At 37.4% G+C, this 26,166-nt stretch overlaps 1 long non-coding RNA gene across 2 annotated transcripts in view; it reads right to left on the bottom strand.

Moving 5' to 3' along the window:
* Positions 1-26,166, bottom strand: part of LOC142360902 (uncharacterized) — a 61,573-nt gene that overhangs the window by 20,756 nt on the left and 14,651 nt on the right. For both annotated transcript variants that reach the window (XR_012763534.1, XR_012763535.1), the window contains exon 2: positions 251-331. This is a non-coding gene — a long non-coding RNA (uncharacterized LOC142360902). The remainder of the gene's footprint in view (positions 1-250; positions 332-26,166) is intronic.

Below are 26,166 nucleotides of genomic sequence, written 5' to 3'. Positions count from 1 at the left end.
ACTATGGTAGGCAATTTGACTGACAAGCAAGGACTCGCGACAGCAGCAAGATGCAATAGCTCAGGAAGGGCACTGAAGAAGAGTTCAGGAAAGTAGTACTGTTATTAAATATCTACTAAATTATACTGGAAAGAAACTCTTCTAAAGTTTGCTAACAAGGCTAAGGATTGCAGTTCAACAACTTCTTCTTCCCTCTGTTCTTGCAACTCATGTGAAATACGAGAAACTTAAAACAGGACTAAACACCTACCTTTCAACAGTTTGGCCCTCTTCAAGCTCCAGTTGTCTGTTCCTTTTGGTAGCATACACAGATGGAGTTAGATGTCAAAACCTTTATGGAAGCCAAAGGAAGAGTGAGGTTCTTCATAATGTCACAGTGCTAAAAGTGAAACCATGTAAGCAGTATTTGATATAAAATGTAGTGTCTCAAAATCTGCTTTTCTTAGAGGCTTAGTCATGTTACTGTGATGCAGTGAGAAACTTCAATTTCTATGAAAGTTTTCAGCAGAGTGAATGCTGACAAAAACAGTTGATTAAACTCCCTCTCCCCCCAAGAAACAAGATAGAAATCTTGCCTTTCTTTCAAAATGTATTTACTGTTCTATGTACCTCTAGAAACCTAAACCTTTTCTTTTTCTTCCACTTATGAAATTATAATAACTATTGATTCGGGCTTCAAGATGTGGCAAAAAGAATCAGCAAAGTGCTTTGAAACACAGTGAATTTCATGTACTAATCAATTTGAAGGGTCATTCTTTTCCCTCTGAAAATAAATACTTTCCTACACACCTTTTCTTTATCCATACCACTCCTGAAATGTTAGAAACAAAAAGCCTACTTCACACAGAAGCCTAAAATTTCATAGTATCAACAAAAACTTCCAACATGCAACATCCTGCAATTCTAAAACCTTCATTCAGAAACCGAAAATTCAGTCCATCAAATCTTTATTGTTTATAAACAAATCAAGCTTTTTGTATCTTTTCCAGATTTTCAACATTTTCTCTACCACTTTAAAGATTAAAACACCCCTTTACCATCAAACAAGCTACACCTGAAAGGTTCATGTAATTAAACATCTGTGTTTTTAACTTGAGACTATCACGATGAAATTGCAAGAGCAATATGAGAAATACCTATATAAATAATCTAGACCTAATAAGGCCAACCAGACCAGTCTATGCATTTCAGAATGATCAAAGGAGTCACAAGAATGAAAGCGTACCTTTCTGAATTTAACCTGGCAATCTTACCATTTAATTCATGCAGATTTTTCTTTCCACTTTTACAAGAATAAAAAAAGTGGCAATGTGTGCAAATGTGGAAGCAATACTGGTTTGTTGTGACAGGTCCTTGAGTCAGCCAGAGCTTTGAGGTGGATATGGCTTCATTTGTTCCTTAAAGTGAGCTCCTCAAGGAAGCACAAGAGATTTTCAGATTTTAAAAATGTGTTTCATTAGCATATAAAGTAGAATTCTTAACTTTTTTTATGTAAAGAAAAATCCCCCCATATAATGGCAGTGGTTAAAAATCACCAGCTGGGTTTTTAAGTCCACTGTCAAGTGAAGTGAAGTTTGTAAGTGAATGGATGAAAAATCTTTACCCATGTGAGTGATACTGTCTTACCAGAGGGAGTTTTCTATTAGCTTTGGCTGGAAGACACCTGACTGCATTACCTCTCCAAAAGAAAGAAGAAAAAACTATTCTGTTCAAGTGAAAGCTTACATTGAACTGTAGATTGTACACTACAGCAAGTTGACCCAAGAAATTATTTTAACTGGGCAGTACACAATCTAAGAGTTTAGACCACTCTAAATTGCAGTGCTGGCAGTTCCTCATATGCCCATAGGTGTCAAAAAACATCCCTGTCAAATACTTTTTGGTTCTTCAATGAAAATCATGTTACTGCTGTCTAATTCTTTTCTTCATCTGGACAGCAGAACCTTCAGAAAAAAAACCCAAAACAGATCCCCTCACCCAGTTCTGCTGAAGTAGGCTCTTTAATGAAAGCTCTGGTTGATTTAACAATTCTGACCTCTTCTGCTGAGCACTGCCAGTCATGCTGTGTTATGTAACAGATGCTACATTAATGCTAAATTACATGTCAAATATAATGCAAGCTTGTGCAACATTTCAGGGATGAACAGCTGAATGCAATGATTTTTTAAGTTTGTTTGTTTTTCAGTAAGCAAACTTACGGATACAGTAAGTTTGAGACTTACTGAGTTATTGAAACTTTCTGTGAGCAATTTTTTGGGGAAATAAAAATGCTAGAACAAACAAAAATGTCTTTTTCAATCTTTTTGTTACTGTGTGATGCTGATTTTTTTTGTCTAATTACATGTACAGACTGACATAAAGAACACAGATGTAAAAGAAGAGACATTTTTGACTTCAGCAAAGTTATTCCAGGACTAGAACAAGCTAGTGCAAATTCTGCTTTTAAGAAAGGTAATGTCTCTCTTGTGTTGTTCAGCAGCCAAAAGGGTGGGAATAAAATAAATTAGAATCTTCTTATATAAACAGTATAACCCTTAATAGATAAATAAGAGTGATTATTGAGATCTGCTTATAGTAGACTTGGTTCTATGTCAGTGTGGCTGGCCGAGGAGAAACCTTCCTAGCTATACAGGTTATTTGAAGACTCATTCAGGATGATCATTGTAACTGTGAGTAAATGAATAAACCTGTCAGAAAAAAGTTAGGAAACTTTAAAATAAAATACTGCGTTCCATGAATATTTGGAACATTTATAGATACTTTTACTTAAGGCTCCAAACAAACAGTTATCTCCTGTTGGCTGGTTTAATAGAGAAATTTATTTTCCCTATTCCTCTTTTTGGTCTATATTACATTTATAGCTGGCCTCAAGCTCCCAAAGGTTTTCTGCCTTGTGGCTGTCTACCAAGCAGCTTGGAGACCTGCCAAATTTCAGAGCTATGTAATTTCACACATTTTACTCCACACTCATCTTCCTGCCTCTTTCCTCTTGCCCTGTTCCAATCCATGGCTAAACTGAAATACAACCCATTTGCAATTTCATGCCATGGTTTCTCTCCCACTTCATGACTCCACTTGCCAAAACATGTCTATACAGTTAGCCAGTCACCTACTGACTGGAAATGAATGTGGTATAGTGGCAAAAAGATAACATCTTTGAGGTGCATTGCCCCAATAAGAGTCTGTGGCAGTAGTAGCTTCAATACATTTTAACTGATGGAGATATCAATAGAAAATTTTAGAGCAGACTAATATCTTTGTGTGTGTGCATACATAAGCACACATAATCAATAGAAGATAAAGAGAACAATATTTTATTAAAAAGAACAATATGTGTTATTCATCATTAAGATAATACTGATTAAGATAATACTAATAAGACTATATTTATTTGTTGCATGTTTGAAAGCAGAAAAATGTCCCTTGTAATCTATTGTTACCTTCCAAATTTCTCCTACACACGCATTTAAATGCTCAGCTCAGTTTGTGACATGTCTAATTTGTGTGAGGTTGAGTACAGACAGTGAAATCCCCATGGAAGGCCATGGTAAAGGTCCATGAAAGCCTCTAGGCATCTGTAATATCTTTAAGAGGTAATTGGGAAAAAGGGCACCCTAAAAATCAACCTATAGAAACCTTTTGCATGTCATGATATTGTTGTCTTAAACCTGTTTTACTACTATTGTGCACCACTTTCAATACAGAACGGTAAACATATCTTGTGCAACGTTTGTAAAATGCTGGTGAGGATGGACTCTACAGTCCCCAGTGCATGTGCCAAGCTGTCCAAGCTCAAAAGTGCCCTGCTGGTTACACGCTCCAAAACTGTGGTCTAATGTTGCAGCCCTGTCACTGATACATAGCGAGCATAGCTAGCAGGTCAAGGGGAAAGTTCCCCTCATGCAGAAAACGGGCAAATAAATGGGAGAGAGTGCAGTGGAGAGCCACCGGGGTAATGGGGGTCTGGAGCACCTGGTATAGGAGAGTCTAGTGGAAGTGTGTTTGTTTAGTCTGGATAAAAGAGGTCTGGGAGGGACTGAGTGGCTGCCTTCAACTACCTAGGGAGGTGAACGGAAAAGGCAGAGTCTCAGAGGTATACTCTGAAAGGACAAGAGGTAGCTGTTTCAAGTTGCAGTAAGGCAAATTCCAACTAAACAGGAGGGAAATATTTTGTAATGAGAGTTAAGCACTGGAGCAGCTTGCCCAGAGATGTTTTACAATCTCCATCCTTGCATATGTTTGAAAGTTGGTCAAGGGGCCGAGCAACCTCATTTAAATTTTAGGTGAGTCTTGCTTTGTGCAGGTGACTTCCAGGGCTCCTTTCCAACCTCCCCTTCCATATGACTCTGTGTGTCCTCCCTCCTCCTGTTCCATTCCATGAGAGTAGGTGACAGCTTGAAAGAATGGGCTTCAGTGCATTTAACCCGTAAACATACTAGCAAAAAGCATCTAGATGTGATATTAGAAAGGCCAGCAGCTACTGAACTCTGCAGCTCCTACTAGAGAGTTTATCTAAAGCTCATTACCTGGTGGGAGGCTGTGGAAAATGAGCTGTAGTGTGGGAAACTAGCCTCTGAATTGTTTACTGGGAGGCTATAATGACAATTTAGGGAGTCTGTCCTCCTTACAGATCCATTTCAGAAAGATGCTTGAACTTAGTGTGAATTTTTGTGTACTAGCTGAAGCTGACAACTCAGCTTACTTTTAGCCCTGCAGAAAGTATACTGTAGTAATACATACGGAAATGAGAGGCACATAAGTACTTGTAGTGATGATTGTATCAGCAAGGATGTTGATCCTGTAGCTTTTACAAAAGGGCTTTAAAGCAACAAAAAATGAGCTAGAAAATAGACTAAATTACATTTTCTAAATGCAAGGAGGATAACAGAAGCTCATTACTATGTTTTAGCTGAAAATTGATGTAGCTGCACATTATTTATTTGAAAAAAAAATAGTATGAAGTCTGAAGATAAAAAGAAAATTAAATTTCTTAGTAAGTCATTGACAGTTGAAGCACTGGCACGTATACAGTTTTACTTGGATCAAATGATGTATCATTGGCAAGAACAGTCATTGAGTGTTTTTTGCCTTTTGTTTCCCCTCTTAATAAGCATGAATCAGCTCTACAATCAAAGAAGTAAATGGCAAACAAATCAAAACCAAACAAAAATCCCCAAATACATAAGCAAAATCAAGTAAAACCTCTATTTGTCATGATGCTGACTTCTTCCTTTTAGAACAGTAAGCTATGAGACTGAAAAATTGAAATTAATCTAAACTTTCGTTGCAAGAATGTATCTGCAAAGACCTCACATTATAAAAATAAATTACGTAAGTAGCACAAAATACATTTGCGTATGTGTATAAAGTAAACAAAGCTGTATTTAAAAAAAAATGTTGTTGTAGTGGGTGACTGAAAATGTGCACTTTAAAGAAAGGGTTTATAAGTAAGGATATGATAAGTTCTGACAATGGAACAGCAGTGAAATGGGCTAAGCTGTGTGCTTACCCAAGTGTGTGTTTCAAGTAATATCCATTATTATACTCAGTAAGAACACAAGTCACTCCAAGTTAGTTCAGCTAAGAAATGTTTCCACTCACTGTCACTAATGTCATTCCCAACACACTGCTAGAGAACAAGTCAGCCACTACCCTCCTATGAGACCCTTGCCTCGGGTTAGAATATCTACCAAATTATCTGTCTCTCTGCTGCAGGATGGAACATAACTTGGGCTGGAAACAAATAAGTGCAACTGAGCATGATCTTGCAAGAATTTTAGGCTCGCATTTGTGCATTTCCTATTCAGCAAAAACAGGGAATTATGTACTTAGCCTGTGGCTCTGTTTGGTCCTGTGACTGTTCATTGTTGTAACTTCCTTTTTTAGGTTAGTAACCAGACTGTATTTTTACAATAGTTCTATCTTATGACCCTAAGGCAATGTTCTGGCCTGGATGGGGCCCCTTGCAACATGGGTAAATGTGCCACTAGTACTAGAAGTCCTCTCTTATTCCAGTTTTCTTGATGAACCACAAGAACCTGTGGGACTAATTTTCTCTTTCACAATTTTTCTTATTTCATTAGATTTGACTGAATCTTGTTATTTACAGTCTACTAGTTCATAGCAGTTGAGCTCAATGTCCAAGTGGAGACCAGTGACAAGTAGCATACCTCAGGGGCTGGTACTGGGACTGGCATTGTTAAATAGCTTCATTGGCAACATGGACAGTGGGACTGAGTGCACCCCCTGAAAGTTTGTTGATGACACCAAGCTGTGTGGTGCGGTCGACACACTGGAGGGAAGGGATGTCATCCGGAAGGACCTTGACAGGCTTGAAGGGTAAGCCTGTATGAACTTCATGAAGGTCAACAAGGCCAAGGGCGAGGTCCTGCACATGGGTCAGGGAAATCCCAAGGACAAATGCAGGCTGGGCAGAGAATGGATTGAGAGCAGCCCTGAGGAGAAGGACTTCGGGCTACTGGTGGATGAGAAGCTCAACATGAACCAGCAGCGTGTGCTCTCAGCCCAGAAGGCCATCCACATCCTGGGCTGCATCAAGGGAAGCGTGGCCAGCAGGTTGAGGGAGGTGATTCTGCCCCTCTACTCTGCTTTGCTGAGACCCCACCTGGAGTACTGTGTCCAGGTCTGAAGCTCTCAACACAGGAAAGTCATGGACCTGTTGGAGCGGGTCCAGAGGAGGGCCACAAAAATGATCAGAGGCATAGAGCACCTCTCCTATGAGGAAAGGCTGAGAGAGTTGGGGATGTTAAGCCTGTGGCTTCAGGCAGATTGTGCAGCAGCCTTCCAGTACCTGAAGGTGGCGCACAAGAAAGCTGGAGAGGGACTTTTTACAAGGGCATATAGGGATAGCACAAGGGGCAATGAGTTTAAACTGAAAGAGGGTAGATTTAAATTAGACATAAGAAAGAAAGTCTTTACTCTGAGGGTGGTGAGGCACTGGAAGAGGTTGCCCAGAGAAGTTGTGGATGCCCCCTATCTTGAAAGTGTTCAAGGCCAGGTTGGATGGGGCTTTGAGCAACCTGGTCCATTGGAAGGTGTCACTGCCCATAGCGGGGGGATTGGAACTAGATGACCTATATGGTCCCTTCCAACCCTTACCATCCTATGATTCTGTGATTCTATAGAAGACCACATCAAGCTTTTCAGTGCCACAGAAGCTGCAATCATATATTCATCAACATTTTAACAACATACCAAATTACAATTTTTTGATTAATTATTTTAGTATTTGAAAGTAAATTAGCACTTTTGATCCTACATTTGGTGAAATGATGAATTACTGGAAGGAGCAATATTAGTGCTAATGATGAAATTTTAACGTCAAGACACCACTGTATTTCAAGAATGAGGGCACTAAATTATTCATGCAAGGGCATACAAATGTAAGGTAAGATTCTGGCCCTAATGAAGTCAGTACTAAAAGGTGATGTTATGCCAGGATTTTAATAGCCTTCAGACCTTTCAAAGATAAAATCAATTAAAATTGTCAATGGTATACTTGATCTGAAATTATTGACACAGTAGAACTTAAGTAATGCAGGAAAATCTCTGCCAATTGTACCTGCTGTTTGGTATATGACATACAATTACAGCAACTTTTAATCATGTTTGATCATCATGTTTTTATCCTGTTGTGGCAAAACAACTATCTCAATGCAGAGTTAAATCTATTAGAGCTGATGGGTTCTTTCAAACCACTGGCAGAAGGAAAAAAAGCCACTTGGTTTTTACAGCATACTCTTTGGACCAACTTAAAACAGGGCCCCAACACGCTGACCACTGCACAAACATAGAAGAGAAGACAATGATTGCTTAGAATAATTTGCAGACTAAGGAGAAAATGCAGTCTTATACAAAGAAAGCAGAATAAAACAGTAGTCTGGAACAGCAGAGTGGAAGCAAGCATTCTGCTCACTTCGTAAATTTACTCATTTTCAGGTGAAACATACCTAATGACCATTTTTGCAATGTGTGCTTTCAATTTAAAATATTAAAGTGAATTTCAGAAAAACAGTTATTGGTTTGCCTGTATTTTCTTTGCCATGGTCATTGTCAAAATCTTAACCACCATTTTTTTCAGCAATTAAGACCAGAACTAAAACGTGATTTTATCTCCCACATCTTTCAGTCAACTGGGAGGAAACCTTAGCATAACTAGATAATTTTCCACATACTTAAAAAGAGATAATTCAAGACACATTCGAACAAAGAGACAAAATTATTATGATTTGTGATGAAAATATTCGAAAGTAATAAAAGGGGAAAAAAATGCAAAAATCAAACCCTAAAATATTTACTATTAAAACAGCTGTGACAGTTATAATATAATTAACCCTGACGGAAAATTTTCCACTGACAGTCCACATTTTTTTTTGAGACTAAATAATGACTTTTCTTTTTGGTATATATAGATTTAACATAGATCTCGGTGTTATTTGAATCTGAATCCAATGTATTGTAGTTAGAGACCTATTAGTTTCAGAAAACATTTGCAGAATTTGAATTTACACAGGCAGTGCTGACTGCTTTGAAGTAAAATGTATTTAAAGTCTTTCAAATTTAAATATCTTTCTCACTAAGTGGCTTAGTTCTGCACCCTCTCAGTTAATACCAAACGATCAATTTGGCTTTCATCTTGAGACACTAATGGCATTACTGACATAGAAACAAGCCTGAGTTCTTCTAGTAAGTTGGATGAGTCATTGACATCTTCTGTCAAAGACAAGCCACTGGAGCTTCTAAATCTATGGAAATAAATACATTCTCACCATGGTACAACTAATCTGCTCAGGAGAGCCACCGGAGGTCCTGGGAAGTACATTTAAAGAGCAGAATGGATATTTGTCTACCGTTTTGGCAGCAACATACTTGTGAAAGTATCACCAAATGCTGGCTTGTGTTCTGGGTAGAACTCTTGTCATGTTGTGTGTTTATAAATGACGGATGTTACAACTACCTTGTCTCCATCTTTTCCATCATAATTTCAAAGCTTTTTAGTCAGCTTTAGAAATTTGTGGAGATAGTTGATATTTTGATTGAAACAGCCACATGAAGTCATTTGCTTTCTAGTACAGGAAGGAGCACAGGGCAGTGACTATTCACAAAGCAATCAGTTTTAAATCTCTTTCAGTCAAAAAATGATTAACATTATAGCTGCTGACCTTGAAAGACTGAAGGATCTGGATATATCTTTCTGTTGCTGAACTCCAAAATTTGCGTTATGAAATCTCTGAAATCTTAGAGGCTTTCCTACGAAACCGAATGGGAAACTTAAAGGAGTAAAAATTAGGCATGTGAGATTAATATATTTCAGAATAGCTGATTATTTGAAATTCAAAGCAAGAGTATTAAAAACTCTTCTAGGGTAAACTGAGAAGCAGATTAAGAGCATGCAATGGATACAAAGCTCATTTAAAAAAAAATAATAAAAACAATCCTTCCTTGAAAACTATCATGACCACTTTAAGCCTGAATGCCACTAGTTCTTCAGCTGCTGCTAGCAAATTCTGTATGTCAAAGGCCAATTATCCAAGCAAAGACACTGAATCCAGAGACTGGAAAGTGATCTTACATAAACTGCATGTTATTCAGTGAAAGAGTGGTAAGACTATGATATGGTAGCAGCAGTGCTGGTTTCTGGGAAGGACAGCATGAGAAGATTCATTAAGCTTTGTTATTCTCGGAGTATAACCTGGCTATACGGTGCTGTTGTGAGATGTTTGACAGACACATTTTGTTTTAGAGGACCTACAAGGGTGACCATCTCAATGACTGCAGATCAGGAAAATTAAAATTTTACCAGCATCTGCACTGAAGCAGGTGAGGCTACATGTCTTTAAAATACCATGTATTGTCAGGTTTCTGACTTAGGTATTTACAGCTGATGCACATGGGCTTTGAAGCAGCGCAGGAAACAAAGCAGGGCAGGATTCCCTTTCAGCGAAGTTGTTGGAAGATTCTGGTACTGCTCAGAAAATATGAGCCTTTTTCTAGAGTACATTTGTCAATTTACAGAACTTCAGTTCAAGTAACCGTGAAAAAGAAGAATCAGTATATGCACTGATAATATGTTAACATATTCCTTACAGAAATTGTGATTTGAAATATCCTCAGTAGACGTTTACTTAAATACACATTTTCAGATAGACCGTAAACAGGAGGATAAAGTGCAGTAGAGAAAATCAAATAAAATAAATGAAGCAAAAATAGCCCTCTTGTATTTGTCAGACACAAACCTTTCTGAAGGTTTGGAATTCATTTCCAAGCTGACATGTCTGCCTACAGCTGCATACACTTCTACAGACAACTATTAATTTTTTTTTGAGACTATTAAAGTAACAATTCAACTCTGACTACAGATGTTGCACTCAATAGGTCTTCAGTCAATTCACAGGAACATGCAGCTAATGAAAAGCCAGAAACCCAACACATGATTTGTGACACAACATTCTAGAAAAATAAAAAATCACTTTCAGTCTGGGACCATCCTTGCATTTTATTATTGTAGGTATCTGAATGAAATTGAGATGAAAATCTGCAAAACTGACAGTTACTGCAGGATGCGCTTTTCCAGATTTTCAGAAGTGATCAAGTGGAAGTCAATTGCACTACAAGTGAAAAGCCTGTTTCATATTTTATACCATATATGGTAAACTCTTTTATCTAAAGGCTTAGAACATGCGTTCTTCTGTTGGATTGTTCTGTCTGTGTATCCAGTCTATAACTGGCAGTGGTAGAGTAACGTATGAATAACAACATAACATCCTTATATACTGGTTCAGGAGTTACATTTAAGGATTTAAAACTTTTCTTTGCAATCTGCTTGCCTAAACACTATTTTCCAATGATTTTCCCTTTTCTGAATAATTTTTAACTATTAATGTTCTTATTCAACTCCCAACCATATATCAATAAAAAGGGATCACAGTAGAATAAATTCTGACATGCCCTCATAATTGAACTGTTTCTAACCCAATACTAATATAATTAAGTGCTCATCTGACTATTTCATAATAACTTTATGACATATTTGCTTAACACAAGGTTCAAACAAATTAATTTGAAGTCTGTTTTCCAAAAATTCTACAGTTAAGACCATGTCTGTTCTGATATATGCATTTGGTGATTTATGTCGCCTGCTTCCCTCACAAAACAAAGTTCTCTACCTTGCCTTCTCCTTCCCATGCTGTTTGGGGTGGGAAGCTCTGAGACGGAAAATCCCTTTCACTTTTACAACCTACAAAACTGGAGAAAATGTTTTGAAAATTCTCTGCAGAAGAGAGAAACACTTCCCCTATATATTTGCGAATTAAATACTATGAAGTCCCCAGGATCAGATATCATTTAACTAGTATTTTTTTTTCTCCATACAGGCCTCTGCAGTTTCTGTACCCATTTTCCTTCAAGAAAAGGACATCTCTACTTCTTAATCTATTAATACATCTTCTTCGTAAGAGAGGAATATTAATTCTCTTTCAGAATTTCCTGCTCCAGACTGTTTTTCTCTTGGAGCAAAATGGGATATTCAATGAGGCAGCCTCCACCTCTCAACTCCTTCACATCCTGGGAATTTGGGTTAATGCAGTTCTGCTTTCTGTGTCTCCTCTTCCGTCTTTAGAGTTAGAGCATTTGAACTTCTCTTTTGCTTTTTCTTCCCTAACCCTGGAAGTGTTTTTCTGCTAGTATTTAGCCACTGTCTAGCGCAAAAGGTGTCTTTCCTTTCCTAGTAGATGTTTAGCTTTTCTGAAAAAATATTTTTCTTTTTTGAAAGACTTTAGAGATGAGAAGTCATATTAGGAAGAGGAAAAGGAAAGGAAAGAGTACCAGACAGATATTTAACGACCATTTAAAAGAACAGTTACCTTCCTTGCTAGTGTAAGGCAAGGGTCATAATAAACCTACCATTGTTATAATTCTTAATTTTTTTAAACTTAACTTCTTTTTCCATTCTCTCTTTATTCTCTCCATTGAGAAGGAATTAGATCTTGAAAGAGATTTATATGCACTTACTCAAGTTCATTATATTTAAACCGTTCAGCCAAGGATGAGGAAAACAAAAAATTTACACCCCCCCGACCTTTGCTGTCTACATACCAAGTGAATTAATACATCAAAACAAGAAGAATAGTCCTGTGATTCGTCTCATAAAATGAGGAGTCTAAGGCAAATATTATTGCTCATTAAAATTCCCAGTTAGTCTTAGTAGGCACTGTTTTCGCTAGGTAACATTTGTCTTCTCTGAGTAATTAGAAAGGCTGATAACATCATCTAGCTGAAAAATTTGGCAACTATCTCCATGCAAAATCCCTCAGAATCCCTCAGAACAGGCATTTCTCTACCAAAATTTCCTGCAACCAGACAGTAGTGGAGACGTGCAATTCACAGGAGCAGCAATTTTCTTCACACAAATCACAGAAGCTACAGGTGCTTTCAAGATAGAATAAGCCTCCAGATCCTACATAATAGTCTCATTTAAGAAGCTGATATCTAGGGGTTTGCTCCATTTCAGCCTAAGAGTAGTCTGACCTTCCTTGATCATCAGTAAGAGTACCCTGATAACTTGGCAAAAAGACAGTGAGAGAGCTGGAGGCTTTCTTCTGCCAGCCTGCTGTGCAGTGAAGAACTGAAATTCTTGGAAGCAGTGAAAGAAAAGAAAAATGTAGAACAAATCCTTTTGTCCAGTTCTTGCTTTACTCTCTCAGAGGAATAAGAATGAGACTCTTGTTTGTGATCTCAAGATTTCTTCTAGACTTTTAAATTATGAAGTAATTGGCTAAAAATCCATAAATGGATATAAGCTTGGAGGGACATAAACACAGATTATTTTCTTAGAAGCAAGAAACGTAGTTACATTATGCAACAGAAATATAATATTTCCAATTTTTTTTTGCCTTCCTACCTACCATTCCTCCATTACCAAAAGGAATAAATTAAACACTTACCTCCGGGAAACACTTCCAGGCTATCTACACCAATCCATCATTGGCGCTATCCTGATGCCAGGATGTGATGCTTAAGGACAAGAGATGGCACATGCCCCCTGTGGGTTACCTCTAGTGTAGTTTATGCTAACCAGGGCCTCAGGTAGCTTTGTGTCCAGATTAGTGATTTTTGTGATTTCCATCACAATATTGAAACTAGTCTTCATGCACTGGGTAGTTAAGGTAGATTTATAATTCACAACTACAAATTGTAATTTTAGATTCTACATATGTCAAATGCTTATATGTACAGCTTATGTGTAGCCAGATGTCTAGCTGCTATGAGTGAAAAAGACATGCTACTATGGCTTTAGTCTTTTGCATTACTCAGGATCTCAATTCCTCATTTGCACCATTGAATTAAAAAAAAAATAGCCCAAGAAGATATATCTGTTTCCATAACTCATGTAGATGTTGTGAGGTTAAATGTACTGAATATCCTCCATTGTCAGAAAAAACAGTGAGAATAAGTCCCAAACTGCATTGTTTGCTGAAATAAATACTTGAACATTTGATAAAAGAACATCAGTTGGCAAATAAAAGGGGCCTCGCCCCAATAAGAAAACCCTACAAACCATTTAAAGACAGTTTGTGCATGCGATAGGGCCTACAATTGTATCTGTACTTAGAAATGGGATGTAAAAAAATCTAAGCTAGTACTGAATGCACAGGCTCAGGTGCTGGAAATCTGGTTTACTCATATGCCATCTGTTTCTAGTCTTTGGCCTAACTAGTTTAACTGCTATTTCTATAGTGTAAAGAAACTCCTGGTATACAAAAATTGTACAATATAATTTAGACTCTGTATGTTCAATACAAAAATATTATTTTAAGATTGAAAAACAGAGGAAATATCTAAATACATCTATAATAACATTCAAGCTGGCTAAAATACTGGTGATCAAAACATGTAGTGCTAGAAATAAAATCATACACTCATGTGGTGGCTCGAATGGACTCTGATGGTTCCAACAATGCCAAAACAGAGGGCTGGATTCCCATTTTCCCCTTCAAGTCCCCTTAAATTCAGTCATTTTTCAGATCTGATCTTTGTTTATGGTCAGTCTCTTCAGTAACCTTCCAGGTCAGAACACAAGTTTATCACATATGCAGTGTTTCCCACTAGCAGGGAACCTGGAAACCCTGAGGTACAGCATGGTTTCTGCGATCAAATGTGCAACGCAGACCTTAATATGAGACAGAACTGTCAAGTCCAAAAGCTATGAAGTGAGCTGACAGAAAGCAAGGCAGACTCCTACAGGAACCCAGCATGGCAGCAGCCAGACTTCTGAGAGAAGTGTGCTTGCTTATTGCTATAAATTCATCTCAATAATGCAAGATTTCAGCTTCAATGGACTGATATTTTTCATTAAAAAAAGACCCAAGAAACCCCCCTAAAACCCAATTTCACTAAAGAGTTTCTGAAAAATTTCAGTAATTGTAAGTCTGGGTGAAAATGAGGCACATCTGGATTTATTTCTCAGTTCTTCTATAGATTCCATATATGACCTGTAGCATATCAGGATATCAGTGTATCTTTTTTCCCATGGTAGTAAGAATGAAAACCCCATTCTTTTTCTTAATTTTTCAGCTTAGTATCCTCACACAGCAAATGTTGCAGGCAAAGGATGATAAATTATATATGTATATGGTACTTCAAATATAAGGAATACCAACCTCAGCTGAGAACTCCAGAAAGGATCGTAGTATGAACAAAATAGCTGTAACATGAGCAAAATGTGTCCAGTATTCAGTTTTCATCATACTTCTTTAACCTTCTTCCACTCAGCGTTTAGAACATACAGTTACAAAAAAAGCAATCATATTAGGCAAATAGTAAATGGTTTTATATATTACCTGTTTCTCTCAATACTGAATCAGATCTATAGTGGTTCTTCATATTTGACAGGCAAAACTGAGAAACTTCTGAGTGTGTGCAGTTTATATATTAGTGTTACAATATATTATATTGATTAATATTAAACTAATTAAATAAAGCAAATGAATGTATCAAAGTATTTTAAAAAAACAGCCACCCCAACACTGAAAGTGTTATACGTTTATACGAGACTGCACCACTGCTATTTATACAAAATGAAAGCCTTGTTGTTACCTTCAGTTCATTAAATGAGTCTGTCCAGCACTGGCATTGCTAATAAAATACTTAAGTCTCGTCTACAAAGAAACTCACACTGCAGTAATTTTTGTCTGAATAATATTCTTCTCTTTCTCAGAACTAAGTATTTACACTCTTCCTTAAAGAACTACCAAAGAAGAACAGTCTGAACAGGCGATGTCTTCAGAGAATACTGCTTCTTTCAATCTTGCAGCATCCCGGGTGTAATAAGGCCTGAAAACTCAGATCTTTGCACATTAAATAATCAGACAAGGTGACCATAGCATTTTTTAGTTTAATCCCTCTTTATTAGGGATTAAATGTAAACCCAATTTATCAATAAAATATTCAAAATAATTCAAATAGTAGTAGAAGCAGAAGAGAGAAAATACGTGTTAAAATACTTCTCAACCTGTCTTTCAACCTCTGTGAACTATATCATTCAAGTCCACTGAGTGCAAGGAGTCCCCAGTCATTACGTGCAGCAGTGATTAGAGAAGGCTATTACAGTCAAGACCGCCGATAAAGCCAGTAATACCTGAAATAAGTTAACTCAAAGGAAAAAATAAAATTAAAAAAAAATTAACTTGATAATTTCCGGAGAAGGGTGAGATGAGAAACCTTCCTAGTGTCAAAATACCTTTTCAGTGATATTACTGTAGAATAAAATATAAAATGCTAAATTCAGAATCAACTGCCTATCCTTGTACTCGTATGGCATATACTAAGGGTTTGCAGAGTTCCTTCTAACCATGTTCATTTGAATTAAATACTCCAGAACAGGCATCACTTTTTTTTTTTTTTTCTCTGCCTGCCTTATATCAGTTAGGAATTGTTTTCCTTTTAGAAATGTCCCTGCAAAGAAACCACTGTGTGTGAATTTTTAAATATGAAAAATCCAAATGTAGTCAGGAAAAGAAAAGAACATTTATTAAAAATGAAGCAAGAAAAGTAATATTTGTATAGGTTTAGCAATCTGAAAATCTGTGGAATTTTACCTAGGTAAATACAATCTAAGCCATTAGATGAAAGAAGTACTCTGCTGCATATCTAGCAACTGAGGCTTTCCACCACTGTTCTAAATTTCTTTTGCCCCTTTCTTCTTTGATATTTTTGCCTTTCTGAGATCTGAGATGTCACAATTCTGAAAGTAGGAATAATTGCGTCCCGTCTTCCATCTCATGTTCATCCCACATTATTTCAGGTCTTCCCAGATGTGACCCTTTTAAATTAAAAGACATTTAATTCTAACTATCCTAGGAATCAATTGTAAAACTCTTCAGGCTGAAGTATCCTCAGCTGAGATGTAAGAAACTGACATTTGGTGTCTAGTTTAGATATTTCAGTTTTACTTGAGGATAGTGGTTACGGTGTTGCATAAAGAGGTCTCTATCTGTAGTTTCCTATTCAGAACAACAGTTGCCTCAAAATGCATCTTCCTATCTTCTGTCTCAAATAAACTATTTCTGTTCCATGTCTACTCCTCTGTTTTGTACTAATGACTAGGATTTTGGTGTGACTTTTTCTGAATCCTGTTCCCTTTTAAAGAGGTAAGAGGAATTAATTCCTTTGGCTTCCTCATAAATGTATTTCTTTGACAAATCTAAATGTATAGCAAAATAATACAGTTATACCACAAGAACTATTTACTTTCCATAATATGGCATGTCCAAATAAGCACAAGGAAGGACAATAAGAAAAGCTGATTATACAGCCACCTTCACTCTACAAATTTTTCCTATTACTTTCTATTATTAACATACATGAAAGTAAGAATTTAATTTTTAAAGGCTTCTATATCAAATCAAATTTTTCTAGTAGAACTTACAAATTTTTTTTCTGATTCATGCTTAAATGTGATTTACTTCCCTTCTTTAATCTAACTGAAATGCATTCTGGAATGTAAACAAAGATTTGTGCAAATCGATTATATATGCAGCAGATGAACAAAGTACTTTTTAGTTCACTCTCTGGAGGCTTGATCACTGTATTTTCATATGCATTACTTTTTTAATTCCATCTTAAAAAGGCTGTCTGCTTTCATTTGGAATACCTAAGGAGTACAGAACAGGCTGCTTTAAGTGACTACCTTAGAGACGAATAGTCATTCATCTAATTATATTTCTGGTGCACACTCTTTGCTTTGCTATGCTCAACTTTTCATGCAATCGTAGGGTAAATTGAACTGGAAAGTTCTCACACACACACACATGCACATACAGTACGATAGTTTAGAATAATGTAGCATTAGATACTGAGAGCACAACCATATACCAGAGACACTCTAAGTTAGATGTGCAGAAATATTATCCTAGCAGACTGCATGTTCATGTTTAGCAGCCTGGCCAGAAGGATGCCTTTATAGCTATTTTGAGCTTTTATTTACCACTATTGCACTCTACAATGTTTCTACAATATACTGTTTATGTTTATTTTCTTTGAAGCCTGAAAATATGAGACAAGTTACTTGTAACAGAGCCCCACCATTGTGCTGAGACCCATAGATAATTAGTAGATGGGGTCGACTCCAGAAATTTAAAAAAATCTTGTTTAAGGCAGAATTGCCTTTGCACAGCTAATGGAGAAAGAAATAAATTAGCTAATCAAGAGCTATTGGAGGGAAAACAATAACTATTGGAGTTATTGAGAGAGTTAGGGCTGTTCAGCCTGAGGAATAGAAGGGTCCGGGGACACATTACTGTGGTCTTTCAATATCTAAAGAGGGCTCATTAGGAAGACAGAAAAAGACTATTTACCAAGGCCTACAGTGACAGGGCAAGGGACAACAGTTTTAAACTGAGAGTAGATTCAGATTGGTCAAAAGGAAGAAATTTTATACAATGAGGATGATGAGACACTGGAACAAATTGCCCAGAGAAGTTGTGAATGCCCCACCATTGGAAGTGTTCAGGGTCAGGCTGGGGCTTTGAACCGCCTGGTCTAATGAAAGATGTCCCAGTTCATTCCAGGGAGATTGGACTAGATGATCTTTAAAGGTCCCCTCCAACCCAAGCTAGTCTAGGATTCTATGAAAGAGGAGTTTTGTCCTGTCAGAATGTGGATTTGTACCAACATCAAAACATTAAAACATACAATAAACACACTCTCTTCTCTTATTTGAGTTTTGTTGTATTTTAGGAGTAGTCAAGCAATTTAACTGTAGATTTTTATATGCTCCAGCTGACAGAATATTAGTTGAGTTGGGTGTTAATGGTCCACAAATTGAATATAGAAGTTAATAAGGAGTATATCTGAAGAAGCAATGGAGAAAAGGATGTTGTATGTTTCCTGTTAAATATACAACACAGTTAAATTTGATGAAAGAATTTTATGACTGAGTAGGGACAGAGAATCAGGGATTGCAAAGTAAAAGTTAATGTTATTTTTTCTCTCAGACACAAGCAACCTGTATATAAGAGTATGAAAGAGTGTCTCTTACATTTCACAGTGCTCTGGTATGCATGGATTTGTGCTAATTAGAGCAGAACCAGAAATGACAACTATTAATAGTCCACTACAATGTGATTGTTAATGAAATTATGTGTGTTCATGCAATCAGTCTCTCTTTGCATGGTTTGAGAAGATACAAATTATATTGTCTGTATAAAACCCTGTGAACATTTCCTCTTCTGTAGTATTAATTAGTACCATATGAAAGTCATATTCTCTAATCTGAGTTGTACAAGAGTAATGCAGAAAAACTTCAAGCTATTTGCCCAAACTTGGGCCCTGCAGGAGTTGAGCTTTGGATGTTCACAAAGACCTAGTATGTGACTCATCAACGGAGCCCTTAGCTTCAAGGGAGTAAAGCTCAGCAGGAGCAAAACTCTTCTTATGTGCAAAGTGTTTCCAATCTGTTTCTTATTATCCACAGCATGTTCTGTCACTCTGTCACTCTATCAGTCCAGATGGGAAGCCGCACATAGCCAAAGCAAGTAGATTTGCAGAATTTGGCTCATCTTTATCCAGTGGAAATATCCACTGGAACCAAACGGAAACTATATGCTTCCTCTGGGCATGTAGTTTCAAACATTTTCAAACTATATAACATGAGGTTCCACTAGAAAATACTAACACATGGATAATTCTTTTTGTGTTTTCTGTTTTCCTTCAGTCTTGCTTTTTTTTGTTGACTGTTTTCAGAAAAAGACATTTGAAGCCTGTAGGCACATATTTATGCGTGGAAGAAAGATGTCAAACAACAAGCACTGAATTCTCCTAATTACTGAAAACAAGTAGGCTAAAGAAACAACAAATCTTAATGACAGGGGGTTTTTTCTTTTTTTTCTTCCTTTTCTTTTTTTTTGGTTTTTCTTTGCTTGTTTGTTCTGATTTGGTTTAGGTTTTTTAAGTTTAAGGAGACTATCTTAGTCACCAGGTTCTTCTTGGGTCTTAGTGACTATTAGAATAAAAAGTAAGGAAGATGTGTACCTACAGAACCTGCAATCAGATAAGACTGCTGACTTTAACTATCCCATAGTTTTACTGAGATAAAGACACCACCAGAGCTGGAATTTTCAAAAGAAGAGCTTTAGTGTTGATTAATAGGCTTGACTAATCTACTAATTTTGGTGGTTCATTAATTTTGAGCTAGGTAATGTAGGTAAGACTATGGCTTTTGTCACAGTGATGTTACCTTTTAGTAGAAATCTCACTGAACATCTTATTTACCTCATCTTATGTATTTCTTTAACTCTACTAGATCTTAAACAGAGTCATATTTTTGTTTTAGAATGTTCTAAGCATCCTTGCTTTGCATAAAAAGTCTTTCAGCTTTAGCATTCCTGACTGATACTTGAAAAAAATCTTAGAAGTCTAAATCATCATCAAAAGAAAGGACTGTTCTACCTTTACAGACCTGCAGATAAGGTGTACACAAAGCGTTTAATTACTCATGAAGCAAGGTCATCAAGAGGTTATAACAGTAGATAGTTATATTTAGAAGCAAATCATTTGAGTTCCTGTAAATGTTAATGAGGTGAAATCCATCCTCTTTCTTTAGGATTCTAGAAAAAGATTGATCAAGTTTCTTTACATGAGATAGAGGTCTCCTTTTTGAAAAGGACACAAAGAAAATCTGACCTTCAACAAAGCAGCTTTCAAATGAGGAAAACAGAGATTACGTAGGAAATTGATTTTCATTGAGGAAAATCTTGCAACTTGAAACATGTCCTGTTCTTATTTGAATTAAACTAAGTCATTTGGAAGTTTTAAAGAAAATAGAGACAAAGTGTTGCAGCATAATCAATAACGTTGGAGTCAGGACAGTCACTTAGGATTCCCAAAAACTAACTCTTCATTTAGACTAGTATATTGTAACAGACACCCTTTATTTAGGAATAAGATCATTACATATGAGTGTAGAAGACCCATTTATGTAGAGTCTGCTCCAAATCAGAAATTCAATTGAGCTATCCACTTTAGGTCTCTGTTTTTTTGCTAAAATAATAATAGTAAGCTGCAAAACACTTGCAACAAAGAGAAGCTTCAAGGGAAAAAAAACCCAAACCACCCCCCCCCCTCCACAAAGCAGAAAGTACTTTAAAGATTCAGTTACTTATCCAGAGCATAATAAAATCATAATGTAACGTTTGGAACTGGAACCTGATTTTGAATGATCTGAAACAGAAAATGTTTAGATTTTATTTTTGACATATTCACATTTTCAAACAAACAAACAAACAAACAACCATAGGCTTTACATGACTGCCAAAATTACGACTGCTTTTAATTTCAAAGATATATTCTAGGGTCTTATACATAGAAATTATTTGCTGGATTTAGGGGAATGTAGGAAATAGAATAGAAACTTTTTGTACCTCTCTGTTACTGAGATAGAACAGAGGTGTTTTCAACTACCCTGAGTGTTTCATTTCCTGAAGAAAGGAGCTGGAGATTTGCACACAGAGGTGATTTTTGCAAGGGATGTTAAAAGCAACAAGAGGACCTTCTACCGCTGCATGTGTAATAGAAGGCTGAAGTGGGAAAAAGCGGGCCTGTTGCTGAATTGGCTCGATGATTTCAGCACAATAGACAAAGAAAACACTGATGTATGCAGTATCTTCCTTGCCTCAGACTCCACCAACAAGGTTTCCCAGGCTTTTGCACTGAGACAGTTGCCCAGTGTCCATGAATGGGTGCTCTCTATCATCTTTGAAGCGTTGTGGAGATCAGGGGATGTCCATAGCAACAGGAAGAAGGCAAGTCTTGCGCCAATCTTCAAAGCAGACCAAAAGTTCAAGCAGGGTAACTACAGGCCTATCAGTCTTGCCTCAGTCCCTTTGAAAATCATTGAGTCAGTCCTCTGAGAACATATTTCTGGGCACAGGAAGGTGAAGTAGGCGACAGGAAACAATCAGCACAGAAGTACCAGGAATGCGACATTTATGACCAACCTGATTACCTTCTGTGATAAAATGGCTTGTTTTATGGACTGGTGAATATAATTTACCTCAACGTTAGCAAGGCTTTTGATATCATCTCCCACAATATTCTTGTATCTGAGTTGGGACATTATGGTCTGGAGGGATGGACAACAAGATGGATGTAAAACAAGTTGTAGAAGTAGGGACAGAGAGCCATATATAGGGAGCTGGTAGAAATGGAGTACTGAACGAGTCTGGAGGATGTGATGGAGTACTCTCTTATCAGGCTTGGAGATTATATCAAACTGGGTGTGGATGTGGGTGTACAGTCAACACACTCAACAGCAGAAATGTCATTCAGAAAGATCTAGATAGTTTGGGGAATGAGATGACAGAAGCTTTCAAATGCATCAAGGGCAAAGCTGAGTGCTGCCAGTGGCCAGGAAGCATTGGTGCAGGGGAATAGACTGTGGCCTTCCTGAATGGGAGCAGCTCTGAAGGAAGGGACCTGGGGATTGTTCAGCCTGGAGGAGAGATTGCCTCAGCAGGACATAACAGCAGCCAGTCCAGGCCCCAGTGTGAGGGGGCTAGCAAGAGGATGGAGGCAGGATTTTCAGTGCTGCATCCTGTGATGGCAAGAAACAATGGGCATAAACTGAAGCAAGGGAGTTTCAGGTAGTACATTAGGAATAACATTCTTACCCTGAGACAGTGAAGTAATGAAGTATGTTGACCAGAAAGACTGTAGAGTCTCCATCTGTGGGGATTTTCAAGACCATACTGCACAAGGCCCTGAGCAACATGGTCTGACCTCACAGCTGAGCCTACTTTGGGCAGGAGGTTGCGCTAGAGATCTCCTGAGGTTCCTTCCAGCCTGACTTGTCCTGCAGTTCTTAAATTATTATATAAATGCTTTTGTCATTTTCAGGCTTGAACATTTTCTACCCAGAGTTGGAAACTCCCACAATAAAATATGGAAGGGATTTACTCCAAGCATATAGTTGCCTTAGGAACTGTTTTGTGTACTTGCACATCTATGAACTTCTCTCCTTTTTGATGTGATGCGACTTTAGAAGACAGCATCACAAATCAACACATGAACAATAAAAAGCCTGCAGGTCTTTCCTTTGGTCCTTTCCACTTCTCTGCCATAGCCGTAGAATCATCGAATGTTACGGATTGGAAGGGATCTTTAAGACCATCTGGTTCCAACCCCTCTGCCATGAGCAGGGACATCTTCCACTAGACCATGTTGCTCAGAGCTCCATCCAACCTGGCCCTGAACACTTCCAGGGAGGGGGCATCCACAACTTCTCTGCGTAACCTGAGGAGGGGGAGTGATAGAGCAGTTTTGGTGGGCATCTGGCATTTATCCAGGTTAAACCAAAATATAGGCCATTTCTCCAGCCTGTTGAGGTCATTCTGAATGGTATCATCCACAGCCTTGCCGAGGGTATTTCATCATGTAGGTCATTAATGAAGATGTAAAGCAATATTGGACCCAGTATCAACCTTTTGGGTAGTATCGTAGCAATCGGCATGAAGCTAGACTTTTCCACTGATCACAGCCCTTTGAGTCTCGCAGGTCACCCAGTTTTCAGTCCACCTAACTGTTCACTTATGTAGTCCATACTTCATAAGTTTATCAATGAGAATGTTATGAGAGATGGTTGAAGGCCTTACTAAGGTCGAGATAAAAATATCTGCTGCTCTCCCCTCATGTACCAAGCAGTCATCTAATCATAGTAGGCTCTCGGGCTGGTCAAGCATGATTTACCCTTCATAAATTCATGCTGACTACTCGAATGACTTTCCTGGCCTTCATATATCTAGAAAAGATTACCAGGAGAATTTCCTCCAACACCTTCCCAGGGATTTCAGTGATCAGCCTGTAGCTCCTGGGATTCTTTGTCTTACCCCTTCTTGAAGATAGCAGTGACATGTTCTTTTTATCAGTCCTCACACTAGGACAGTGTCTCCATATTCCTTGTAGATCATCTGACCCTGCTTTCATATCTCATACATTTTGTCTTTATATTTGGGATGTCAGCAGTTCCTTGTTTAACCACACAGGCCTTCTGCCACCTTTGCTTGATTTCCTGCAAGTCATGATGGAGCATTCTTGAGCTTGTAGGAGGTGATCCATGAGAACCAATCAGCTCTCCTGGGCTGCTTTTCTCTCCAGGACCACATCCTATGGTGGTTTTCCAAGCAGATCTCTGAAAAAGCATAAATCTCTTCTGAAGTCCATGGATGTGATCCTGCTTTTTGCTTTGTTCTTTCCTCTCAGGAGCCTGACTCCACTGTCCCATGGTCATGGCAGCCAAGGCTGCTCTTAGCCTTCACATCCCTGACCTTTTCTTCTTTGCTTGTGGGTATTATGTCCAGCGAAGCATCTCCCCTCATGAGTTTCTTAATCACCTGTGTTAGGAAGTTATCATCAGTGCACTCCAGAAACCTGTACTACTTCTGCCTTGCTGTGTTGTACTTCTAACATATACTGGGGTGCTTCAAATCCTTCATGAGGACCAGGGCCTGCAAATGTGAGACTTCTTCCAATTGTATGAAGAAAGTTTCATCTACTTCTTCTTCCCAATCAAGCAGTCCGTAACACACCCTCACAACAGCATTGAACATGTTGCATATTACTTTTATTGATCAAATCCTGAATATTTCAGGCTCTATTGATAATAAGTTCTTCAAGATGGATGCTTTATATTTGATTACAATAAAACACCATTCTTTTATTCCATATAACGTAAGAAAATATTCTAATGTCATCAGTAACAAACTGCTAATAGTCCAGTTGTTGACTCTTCATTTCTTCATGAGAAAATAAAATAAGAAATAAAAATATAGAGGCAATAATTGAAGCACTCTGATGTTGATTGTAATTGCATATTCTGTTCAGTAAAATTGTTTTTAGGCTCATTTTCCAGAGCCTTACTTTTTATAATTGACACTCCCCTCTTACAGGCAGAATCTAATTAAATTCCATGTCACTCAATAAAATTGAAAACTTCATTCAAATATAAATCACACTAGATTGGGAAAGTACAACCTGAACAAGCAGATGTGCTGAATAGGATTTTTTTTTTTGAAGGCAAGCAAACTATGTGATATGAAACAAAGTCATCTGTATGAAATAATTTCAATGTGGTTTATAGTTGTTGCATTTTTATTTCTGCATGCCTCAGAACATGTTTCATTTTCAGCTTTTTTACTAGTTCCTTAAAGAAAAAAAATCTGTACAATATGTTGCTTTTTGTTGCACTGCAAATTATGACTATGATTTGTGAAATGAGTAGGAGCAAATTACTGTTTACAATTTAGCACGTATATTAGAATTTATACCAAGCATTAAAATTGAAAGAGGGAACTTCAGGACAGACTTAGCTTCCATCTGTCGCAATCACCGAAACCAGATTGCCTGCAAGTAATTTTGCAGTAGATTTCCTGTGATCTTTCTATGTACTGGATAATGTAGCCTCCTTTACTTATTCCATCTATGACATGAATAGAAAGAACCATACCACTGTACAAAAAATAGCTTGTCTAATATAATTGGAGATAGATGCCAAAGTCTCAATATCATGAAGTGTTATCCAGCATGATGTTTAAGCCAGGTGATGGGGGAAAGTACAGCTACAGAGCAGGTACATGGAGGAAGATCACAGATGAAGGGGAAACACTGGTTTCCCCTTACTCTCCATTTTCTTACCTAACATCATGGTTGTAGGCAGTCTTTCAGGAACTGTAACTTGGATTGTCCAGTATCACACACACAAAAAATATGATTACTCCTCTTCTATCACAGTGCATCATCAATTTTTATAAGCAATCTGCACTGCTTCTCACCAGATTCCTAGAGATAATGAAGAAACTTCGTAGTCTTCATAGTCTACATAGAATATTGGGATATAAAATACTCAGTAATAATCCAAATAATGTCCTTAAATAAAGCATAAAATGGTGTTTTGTAAACTGGATGCTCAAATATATACTGTGGCCTTGAAAAATAGATTTCATCATGTGATTGCTTTCTTTGAGTTTTGTAGAATTTCTTAGTGTCTTGTCACTTGCTTTCCCTCACCACTGATATATTTATTAACTTTATTACCAATGTGTGAGGGGAAAAAAAAATCGCTGACAAAACAATTAATCCAACTTAATTTTCAGAAATTAAAAACTTTGGTTCGCTGAAACTACAAAAAAAATTTTTTTGTGTGTTTTTCTTTATAATTGACTACCTTGAGACAAATATTTCAGTCAAATAGTCAGCTGTGCACTTTCAATTGGAATTGTTTTTATATTTGATTAATTAAAAAAAATAAGAAAATTAGTGAAATCAGATATTAAGATTCTTTTCAAAGTTGCTTGAAGAACCTGGTCACAGTTCCTAGATTTAATCAGAACTGGGCATTCAAGTCCTTTAGAATTTTTGGAAGTCTTCGCCCAGGCTCCCAGTTGGTAAGATTTTGCACCTTCAATTTCCTTATTCTCCTGTTCCTTTTCTCACATAAGCAGATATACTTCATTTTATTTGTTGTTTTGGGTCTGCTATTTTTTTTCCTCTTTCTGAGATTTCTACTGCTGAAAGCCTTTGGAAACTCGTGGGCCTGCTATAGTATGTTTCAGTCAACAGTACTGTTCACTTCTAGTTTTTATTCTTTTCTTATATACC

This window comes from Opisthocomus hoazin, chromosome 3 (genome assembly GCF_030867145.1).
Source record: "Opisthocomus hoazin isolate bOpiHoa1 chromosome 3, bOpiHoa1.hap1, whole genome shotgun sequence".
In the NCBI taxonomy this organism is placed as follows: domain Eukaryota; kingdom Metazoa; phylum Chordata; class Aves; order Opisthocomiformes; family Opisthocomidae; genus Opisthocomus; species Opisthocomus hoazin.
This window is presented reverse-complemented; position numbering and strand designations above follow the sequence as displayed.